At 39.8% G+C, this 11270-nt stretch overlaps 1 long non-coding RNA gene across 1 annotated transcript in view; it reads left to right on the top strand.

Moving 5' to 3' along the window:
* The first annotated feature begins 379 nt into the window (after positions 1-379).
* The window catches only part of LOC117283192, a 374652-nt gene continuing 363761 nt past the window's right edge, over positions 380-11270 (top strand). Inside the window, exon 1 of the long non-coding RNA XR_004514204.1 lies at positions 380-743. This is a non-coding gene — a long non-coding RNA (uncharacterized LOC117283192). The remainder of the gene's footprint in view (positions 744-11270) is intronic.

The following is an 11270-nucleotide window of genomic DNA, read 5'->3' as shown; positions in this document are numbered from 1 at the left end:
GACGTGAAGTGTGATATATTGATGATGTCAGAATTTGCCTCATTGCTGCTCTGAGTGGAGTTCAACTGTTTATCTCGAATATCCACTGACACAACCTACTAAGCTACCTTTTTAGACCAATATAATCCAATTTGACTCCAATCAATCAGATGTATAAGCGAAGTCCGCAATTTGCTTCTTACACATAAACGAAAGTGACCTTGTATGAAGTTTCTTGTTACCAACGCTAGATGGAAGGGCAGGTCTTGATATAGGTATTTCTGAATTCACTGCTACTTTGAGTGTGGCTGTAATAGAGACAAATTTGTATGCTTCACCATCGATGGTTTCAATAGTTTCGGGATATTTTGCTTTCAGTAGTGGCAGTAACTGCTCTCCATGTTGAGAACGCGGGGAGCTAATAACACGTTATAGGATGAGTACGGTATTCTAAATTGTGAACGAGTGTAATTCTGTGAGACAGTGCAGTTCGTAATGTGTGTGCGGTGAGAACCTCATATTCAACCCCATTAAACGATGGTAAAATGGATACGCGTGTAAGATTGTGTTTCACATAATGGGATATGCATTTTAATGATTGTGACGGTTGTGTGTTTTGCGAATGTGAATTAGGAAAAGCAGATTAAAGCTCGAGAAGAATTGTGAACTGTCAGTGTAAAAGAGCAATGGCATCATCAGAGAGACTGGATTTTGCTTTGAAGCTTTCGAAAAAAATATATATATCTCATCTGCAACACGAAGGGGTAAGTTTGTTTGTATACAGCATACACATATCTGTTTCTGGACGAATTGAATACTGTGTGTAAATATTGTGTGAAATATTTATTTTTACATTATTCCAACTCGTAGGCACCAAACGGGCTGAGGTAGCGGTTGGGTTTCGGAAGATATTCGGTTTGAATTTTGACCATGACGTCATCTATCCTGACTGAAGTGTTTCCTGCTTTCCCTCAGTACCTCAGGAATAATATCAGGATTATTCAACTACAGCTTCTTCCAAATCTTTTCCCATTCTTCGATCATCCTACCATTCGCCTCAACACAGCCTAAGATAGTGACGAAATAAACTCCGTGGTTTTAGTCCTCAAGCGAACTATACCGACCGAGCGACCGCCGTTTGTCGGCGAAGTTAGAGCCAACTTTAGAGGATAGAGGGTGTTGCGTGGTCAGCGCAACAAATCCCCACGGCCATTAATTTCGGTTTTCTAGACCTGAGCCTCTATTTCAATTATCCTCACGGGATAGAGTGGACTCCGTTCCAAACCCACTACTTTTCAGAAAATCTGGTAGCGCCGTGAATCGAACCCGGGACCTCTGGATCTGTAGCCAGGAACTCTGACCACAAGACCAGAGAGTCGGTCAAGATACTGACAGCGCATTTAAATAACCCACAAAAAATAATCACGGGCATATTTCAGAACATAACAGTCACAGTGAAGGTCGTACAGGATGGAGAGGTCTACAGAATTTCTTAATTTTGTATTATACAAAGAAATAATATTTTGAAGAAAGCATTCTTCTGGAATGTGGCACCGTGTAGATGTGGTATTAAGCGACGTTTCGGAGGAACATATGGCCTCCGAAACGTCGGTTAACACCACATCTACACGGTGCCACATCCCAGAAGACTGCTTTCTTCATAGTCACCGTCGTGAAAACCTCAAATCTTAAATAATATTTTAGTTGTAACAAATTTTCTTTGACGTTTTATATAAATGTTCTGTAATTGCTATACAGGTTTTGGAGCATAAGGGTTTTCAGGCCAATACGTTTCAGGCTTCTCGAAGTTGAGCTAACCTGACGTAAACAAACTACGTAAAATCATGTCATTCCAAAGCAAACAAACGAGGAAGAAGGATTGAGAACCCCATGGAACGTTGTGTAGCGGGGACCCAGAATCATTCAACACTTCAATTTTGCTTTAATGTGTGCAACGTCAAGCATGCATGCAGTGACGTGGAATTTTGAGAGCATGAAATTTGAGAAGCAGAAAATACACGTATATTCTTCTTGTAGAAAGTGTGTTGAGAATCCCTATGTTCATCATCCGTCCATGCAGCATCGACAGATAGCACACCAATGATTACTGGTTATTTGTTTTTATGAAAACACTATGTGTTTCGACCAATTGAGGATCAACACCATGTGACCATGTTTTTATAGATACAGACTAGAAAAATCTATGCCAGGAAAATCCATAAATTCATCACAATTTTCTATATAATACCGAAGCTATCTTATAAGTTGGATACACAGGACCATCTTGACTCCATGGCCACAGCGGTCAACGCTTGCTGTAAAATATATGGTGAAATGCGAATTGTTTGTATCTGCGAGTAAAGTAAACAACATAATCCCAATTTCTACACATACTAACTTCTTTATCAGGCCGCGCCATAGCTCAAGCGGTTAGTCGCTGGCTTCCCACCGCTGCGGCCCGGGTTCGATCCCTGATCTGGTCAAGTGAGGCTGGGGCAGGTTTTCTTCGAGTACTTCGGTTTCCCCTGCCAATCTTCATCCCACCAATTGCTCCACAATCACCCTCACCTATCATCTGGGGCTGGTACAATAGGCCAGAAGTGGCCGCAATACACGGGACTTAGTCCCATCCCACTAGCAATAAAAAATAATAAAAAACTTGTTTATATATCGTGAAAATTGTGGAAGCACACTGCTGCACTAGCGTACTTGTACAGCAGTGAGTTATGTAGCATTTCATTGCATTCTCCTTCCCATCCGGCCATGCTTGTGACAAATTAATTGCACGGCTTGAGGTTGTTACGTTGCTGTTTGTTGTTAGCATTTTACAGCCAACACTTTTGCATAATGATTATGGAAAGCGTGACGGATATTAATGTGACTTGCAATAGGAGATCAACAGTTTTACATTGTGTTACATTTAAACACGTATTGTTGTGCTTTTGATTAATATTCTTTAATGATATTAGAGGAAAATGCTCAGAATTTAAAAAAGCAGTATTAATAAAATATGAACTGTGACAGTTCAGTCAGTAAGTGGCAGACAGTGGGCTGGACGACTTAAGTTCGATTCCTGGCAGACAGCACTACCCATATTGGTACCGATGTCTGGATTGGGCAGCTTTTAGTTCATGTTCCTTCCTTAAAGAAAAATTATGCTTCTATGTCATCATTTTATGTACATTTTGGTCCCTTCATGTCCTCAGTTTCAACTTTTGAATCACTTGACCTGTTTTCACGAAACAAAGAATAAGAAACAATATGGCGGAAGTACGAATTTGTGATGTGAAAGTGACATCAGTGGATATTAATTAGCATTAAGAAATAATGTATGGGAACAGACCTTGGCAAAACTGGGTAGCTATTATAAAGTTTATGTATTTTGTAGAATGTAATACGCATAATAACATACTGCTGTTCGAAAATTGACTTAGATTTTAGGGTTAAAGGTGATAACATAAGGAACCAAAGAGGCTAGGCATGCGATATTTGAAACCGAAAGAAATTATAGATAGTACTATACATCACGCATGAAACATTGTTTGCATGTCTGATGTGCCTAACAAATTCGAATTTGACCGAGTTTGTACTTAAGTGAAAAGATCGCAACAAAAATAATATAAAACAGGAACAATAATGATGACAGATATGTAGGGTTAGAAATATCTGAAACAGGAAGCATGCCTTTCGAGCAATGCTCATAATTTCTTCTAATGTTTAGTGTCGTCCGTTTCCATCTATTCTTTGAATGACAGTTTCATAAAATTGTGCTGCGATCGAATACTTTAATTGGAGACGTAGTCATTTGCTAGACAATGGCACATTGAACACGATATGACGTCAGTGAATAAGAAACCGTTGCTAGACAACGGCCGGTGAACAACGACTATGTTGCAGTATTTTCTATATAAGGCTGTATCCGCTTTCTTTGCGTTCCGTTCCAAGTATATATAACCAGACCAGACAGGCAGTTGACAGCTAGAATCCAAATTAACTCGGGGAAGAAACCGATAAAGCGGCCAGCGACTGTACTGCTTCTATAGCTTCGGCGTACAGGCTATCGACAAGCAAATTTACACTCTCGGAACTAAATAAGGATTTACCTGGTCTGGAGAGTCTGCCAAAACATAAGTGGAGATTAAGGAAACTGTGGCAAGTAACCTGGGATCCAGCATGTACGGTACAACGGTAGTTAATTGAGTCGCCAAATCTATCAGATGAATGCCTCGTAGAAAGACATTAAGGTGGGAAACAAAAGTAGGGAACTGTAAGGTCACATCTCAAGCTCTGTGGCCCATTGCGAAATCACATATAAAAAGGGATGGACCAAAGCACCAAACGCTGTTCACGGACCTTAGGAACAACATATCACCCGAACAAGAAAGCCAATGCTATTCCAGTTGTTTAGAAAACCAGTTCACATCCCATGACCTGTGTGAGGAAAACCATGAGCGACGGGTGGAGACTAGAGTCCAATCTCTGCTCGCATCTGCAGACGGCGTATCCTTGGGAAAAGCAAGACCTTGTGAGGTACATACATTTTTAAATTAATTGAAATTGATAATTGGATTTATTGAATACTTACAGATTGTAACTAAAAGTAACTATAGCGCAATCGCTATCTCACACACTCTGCAGTTCACTACAGCACGTACTAAGTCTTCTCATTCTGCAGTATTACCACTTGTCGTTGCCTGGTAACGGCTTCCAACGGCCCACGTTCCCCTTACTCTGAGTTCCCTCGGCTACCAGCTTCTAACAGCAACAGCTCACAACGACTGAACTACAGTTCTCTGACTAATTAACTCACCAACCAAGTCTTCACTTTCCTGCACTGCACTGAGCTCGGTCGGTCGCATGATGTAGCCTCGGAGCGTACTACGGAGAAAACACCTCTTCCAACAGTATTTCCATTGTTGCCCCGTGCCGGTACATAGCAGCGGGTCTATGTGCCACAGTAATTTTATATGTTATTTTGTATGAGTGTGAAACTGGTTGTGTCACCCGAAGGGAAGAACATGCGTAGATTTAGTCTGAGAGCAGATGTTGTTAAGAATATTTGGACCTCAAAGGGAAGAAGTAGGAGATGACTGGAGCAAATTGTATGATGAGAAGCATCCCAACATATTATAAGGGTGATCATATTGGAAAGTGGGGGGGGGGGAGAGCTTGTAGAACGCGCAGGTGAGATGAGGAATGCGTAGTGAATTTTCATCAGAAGACCTGAAGCAAAGCTAGCACATAGGTATACATGAGAGAGAAACATTAAAATAGCTTTTACCAAAGTAAGATTTGGCAGCCTGGACTGGCTTTATCTGGCTCAGGTAGTGTCCAGGCTCTTGTGAAGACGTCGATAAACTTTTGGATTCCGAAGGGTAATTGACGTTTGCTCTTTCTAACGGAACCAATTCAGTATTTTTTTTATTGCTAGTGGGGTGTGACTAAGTCCCTTGTACTGCGGCCACTTCTGGCCTATTGTACCAGCCCCAGATGATAGGTGAGGGTGATTGTGGAGCAATTGCTGGAATGAAGATTGGCAGGGGAACCGAAGTACTTGGAGAAAATCTGCCCCAGTGCCACTTTGTCCACCACAAATCCCACTTGACCAGACCCGGGATCCAATACAGTAGATGTTTCCCATTCCTCACGTGAGAAAGCGAACAGGTCCATTTTCCGAAACTCTTGTGTTCTTTAGAATACCGATGGAAAAATTCCAAAAACCAAACAATCCCGACATTTTGCATTTCTTAAAAGAAACGGGAAATTCCTCGAGTAGTTGAGCTATTATTGGCTGCTCAATATAAATAGTTAACGAGCACGTTGGCTCAAGCAGTAACGCTGTAGCCTTGCAATCTGTAGGTGTTCCGTTCGAATCTCTGTTGGGACACTGGATGTTCTAATTAAGAACTTTCGCGGTTTTACTCGATTCCTCCAAGCCAATTCCAGGATAATACTTCAACTATGACAAGACTACTTGCTTCCAAATCTTTCTCAATAAATCGATCTATTGTTTGATGTCATTTAGTTTAGAAACTGACATTGCCGTAAAATGAGCCACAAGATAAAATATAGTCAATATAACGTGTACTTATAGCGAGATAAATACTGAACCCATTACAGCATTGAGGTCGATTTTTGACCCGGAATGTGCCGAGATCTATATGCTAGCAGGGCCGCGCCATAGCTCAAGCGGTTAGTCGCTGGCTTCCCACTGCGGCGGCCCGGGTTCGATCCCGGGTCTGGTCAAGTGGGATTTGTGGTGGACAAAGTGGCGCTGGGGCAGATTTTCTCCAAGTACTTCGGTTTCCCCTGCCAATCTTCATTCCACCAAATTCTCCATCATCATAATCACCCGGGGCAGGTACAATAGGCCAATCAGTGGCCGCCGTGCCGAGTGGGCCCGGTTGGACTCCACCCCCCACTAAGCGAATTAAAAAATTATACGCTAGGACGTTCTTAAACATACAATTTTTCATACAGGGCTCAGCAATTTATATTCAGTTTTATTTCGGTCACGGAGCGGCCGTTACGACCCGCAGGTTTCCAACCTCCGTCTGACGCTATGCACATATGGAATCTGTTTGTTTACTGGTTTTTCATTTATATGTTTGATGCTAGCTGGCCTTCAGATTCATGGTTCGAATTTCAGTTCTGTTAAAGGCCAACACACAGCAAATGATGAGCGTTTTACTTAAGAATATTAAGTGATTCTGTTACTCCTGTCTTTAATGTATTTTACGTTCAGCACGGAGTAGAGTGCTCTGTAAGATCACGTGTTTCGAATCTGCATTTCTTGTTTACAGAGCAACAGTTCTCATTCACATTAAGTTCTCTATTTAAGGTCTGCTGTTTAATTTCTCAAATACATTTGATTTTTCTTGATATACTTAAATTGGAACAAGTTTTTCTTCTAAGTTGTTTTTAAAACATGAAGTATATATACTGCAGCTTTTGTTTTAATCTGAGAAGGCTAATGGTAACTGTAACTGTAACTGTAACTGTAACTGTAACTGTAACTGTAACTGTAACTGTAACTCTAACTGTAACTGCTTTTTCTTCTCACGGCTGAAAGGCCTATTTAGATGATGTCACATTTCTTTTGTTTATATTATCCAACTTTCTTTCGTTTCGTGCTATTGTACAAATAGAATATTAATTCTCCTGATTGAAGTGTTTCGTCATTTTTGTAATATTATTGGTGTAAAAATGTTCATTACTCTGTATTAATCCGAGTACCGGGTCAGAAATGACGCTCCAAATTTAAATCGTCGAGGTTATGATAATATGCTGCCTGGTCAGGACCACAACACATTTCAGAGGACGATGACAGTTACATATGGAGAGAGATGGTTGAATAATGCTTAGCAGGAGAAAGCTCAAGCAACTTAGAGGCCCCTCCTCTATTGCCAATTTGTCCAGCAAGAAATTCACATGTGGTAACGAAGGATTGAATCCAGAGGTACGCGGTGAGAACGCCTAGCCGCTTGAGCCATGGTACAACTTTGCATATTCACCCTGAATATAGGTTTACAGCTCTAATCTGTAAATTATTTCTCACCTGCTACTGATATATCCGCCGATATATTCATCAGCACTATAATAACCATTTTTACTTACTTATGGAGCTGAAACCCTTCCTCAGGAGAAGCCAAATCTGCAGCTACTCAAGAATTTCCCAGCAAATTATGGACCCCGAGGGTTCATTACCTTGTTCACAAGAGTCCTCCACTGGTCCCTATCCTGAGCCAGATCAATCCAATCCATACCATCACTGTCTCTCTAAGATCCATTTTAATATTCTCCACCCACCTACGCCTTGGTCTTCCCAGTGGTCTCTTTCCTTCTATCTTTCCCATGTATCTTTTAATTCAGGGCTATGAATAAGATAAAAATTTCTTATGCTGCTCACTGACTTAATCATGTTAATCATCTCAAAATAAGGGCCTGCTCCGTTTTCCTAATGCTTTTAATCTTTATTTTGCCGTGCATTACCGGATTGCATTATGTCTCGTGTGACGTTGCACACCAGCGGCACCAACCTCAAGCAACTGTTTTGCAGGCATGCAGCCGAGAAGTATACATCCAAAACAACCGGGGATATAAGCCATGCATAATTAGGCAATAATATGGTTGCTTTTCTGGAATAACTATAATTACAGCCTCACTAATTAAGAATGTGTCTGGAATGAGTCTGTAATTGATTTTCCCTTTGCCTTAATGAGGCAATTCTATGCTCAAGAAGTAATGACGGCTCCAGTATCGTTGAAAAGTCCTAAACGGTCTTGATTAAAGCCTAAGTAAGTGAACATTCTACAGACTGTGGGGATGAAGAAAGATATTCCACCACGGAATGTAATTTTATATCTAACTGAATATATTCCTGTTTATTTGTTTGTACCACAGAGGTGACTAATGTCATTATATAATGCAAAAATTTCGTGCTATTATTTTTTATAACTGCTACTTTCGGAGTTAATCGCTTCGTATATTAAAGATGTTCCAACATTTCGGCGTATTTGCAGTCGCCATCTTCAGGGTGTAGACGCGATATATAATTTTATTGTTGAACAGTTAAATTCAACAGGAGGAATATACAAAGTTATGATTTTAATGGAGATCCGAACTCGAGCAGTCGTAGCCTATATAACCATCTCAATTCCTGCATGTTATGTACTGCTTAGGGTTGTCGCATTATTTCCAAATTAGAGCTTTCGGAAAAGAGTTTCCTAGAATGGTAATTATGGACATCTTTTACGTGTCTGCATTGAAGAGGAAGCCTTAAAAAAATTTATAACCTTCTATAAAAATTCTAACTGATCGTACTTCCTACATTCATATCCAAGTATTATTATTTCTAGAACACAGTCACGATTATTTGAAACAAACGACTATACCCTTGTTCGGGACATACAAAATAATCCTTTGGGCAGGAGAGGTTCTTACGCATTAACGCTCAAAATTCTGTTGCTGCTGTAACTAGTAATAACATTTTACATCTTTCCTTAGTCTGATCGTAAAATGTTTATTTATCTCGTCAGGGCATTAATTTTCAAATTAATGTTGTTATTCCCCGTTCACTCGCTATTTCAAATGGTGCACAAAGCTTACTGGACTATAAACATGTCAGTTCATTCATAGAGCCTGTTTCTAGACCATGATGATAAAACACAACTTCTCTTTATGATATGGAACAATTGCCTTCCTTGCTGTCTACAGACAACAGACGTCGAAGAGGCAATTTTAAATTATTTAGCGATTTTCAACTGATACTCTGATCAATGAGATTTGAGTATGATGGAAACTATTTATACTCATTTTCCATGCTTCGTAGAAACAGGACTGCTTTCGTGACAAATGAGAAATGATAGGCAAATGAAATTACACTGTGCAATGCTCAATCCAGACCACATTCTCTAGCCGGATATTCGATAGAGTAGACATCGCTGCCTGTCTCGACAAATTGTGGCATGTTTTAAAGCGAATTCAGTGTATTTATTTCCTAGAAGAATTAGTGGAGCATGACAAGCGTTAGTCGTTCAAAACAAAATGCAATATGTATGTCCATAGGACTCTCATCACGTGTGTTGGGCCTCATTTCATAATTACCGACCCTGATAAATTCCCATTAATTTTTCAACAATAGTCATATGTTCCCTTATTGGAGATACACCTATGTTGGTGATAATCACCTGTCAGGCTACATGTTGTCATAACCAGGAGATCACAACCTAAATCTTTTCCATTGTCTAGATGTAAAATTTCGTGCGTTTAATTAATTAATCGATAAGAAAACTCCGTGGGTTTAGTCCGCAAGCGAACTATACCGACCTAGCTACCGCCGCTTGTCGGCGAAATTAGTGCCAACTTTAGCAGGTAGAGGGTGTTGCGTGTTCAGCGCAACGAATCCCCACAGCCATTAATTTATGGAAACCTCGACTTTACGGCCGTTCACGACTCTAAACGGGCTAAGCAGCTCATAATACTAAGCAGAGTCCGTTTTTTACAAGCTAATAGTCTTGCAACTCTCAATAAATTCCTCACCTTCAGCCTTCAGCCAAATGCATCAACGCTTCTAATAGCATGTGCCAAGTTCTTGATGTTTTTGTTAGGGACAAGTTTTCTCTGAGTGATTAATTCCCTTCTTATGAGCCTGGTTACCTCTTTCATTTCATCTTCGCATTTCCTTATATTTGTTATATATTTTATTTTTGTCTGCAGTAGATTAATGCTGTTGGTATGCACCATAAAATGAATTGAATCATTTTTATTTCTATTACTGCTAACATCTTATGTTTACATATAGATAAAATGAATTGCTTCCGCTTTTTTCTCAAGTAATAATTGTTTATATCCGAATTTATTTGTGACGTTCTTATTCGTGCTGACTTTAAAATTCGCCCCTTGCTGTTGAATTCAGTATGTGAATTAATAATGTATTTATTATTATTATTTTATTTTCATCATCATCATCAACTTCTCTCTTCTTCTCACAGTTCTATCGTAGAGGTTCTCTTGAACCAGTGAAAACCCCCCTCACAAGGGCTTCAATATTGCAATACTTTATCATGTGCAGTGTTTCTAGTGGACCTGCTTTTAGTTAAAAATCTATATCATCATCATCATCACCATCATCGTATTAATCATGATCATCATAATTATTATTTCTGATCTCATCTATATTTCGAAGGGGGGAGCCTCCTTTGCTCAGACACATCGGAGTTAACCAAATGATTCAAGTTTCATTACTCTAGATGAAAAAGTTCCAGATAAATTTTATCTCAAAAATCGGGTTCCCGCCCTGTAGGTCTCTTGTGTAATGTATGCACGTAGGGTCGTCTCGTTGACCCTAGCGCTTGTGTCGCTATCTGTCGTTTTTGCTTGGCATGCGAGGCGGACATTTTGCTTAATATTCTAAAATGTAGATCTAATAGAGAATGAAAAATAATATCTTTTGTAGTCCCCAATTTTATTTTGACAGAAACGAACTGAAGTCTGTACTTATTTTATTAAGAATAGCAGTATCTAGGCATGTATTTTTAGCAGGCAAAATGTCTTAGGTACTGAGTAAATAGAATTAGGAAGTTCAGACTCATGGCACTCATATGGTTTTACTTACTGTAGGCAGGACCATTACATTTCTCCAGAAATTACATACACGTAGATCTGTAGGATGTATTTTTATTGCTGCATTCCGTCACGGTTTCACACTCACGGTAAAAATATTAATACTGAATAGTAAAAGTGCTGAGGGACAAGTTGTTACTCAGTTTTCCATCCGTCATTCTCCTCCA

Source organism: Cryptotermes secundus, unplaced genomic scaffold, assembly GCF_002891405.2.
Source record: "Cryptotermes secundus unplaced genomic scaffold, Csec_1.0 scaffold468, whole genome shotgun sequence".
In the NCBI taxonomy this organism is placed as follows: domain Eukaryota; kingdom Metazoa; phylum Arthropoda; class Insecta; order Blattodea; family Kalotermitidae; genus Cryptotermes; species Cryptotermes secundus.
This window is presented reverse-complemented; position numbering and strand designations above follow the sequence as displayed.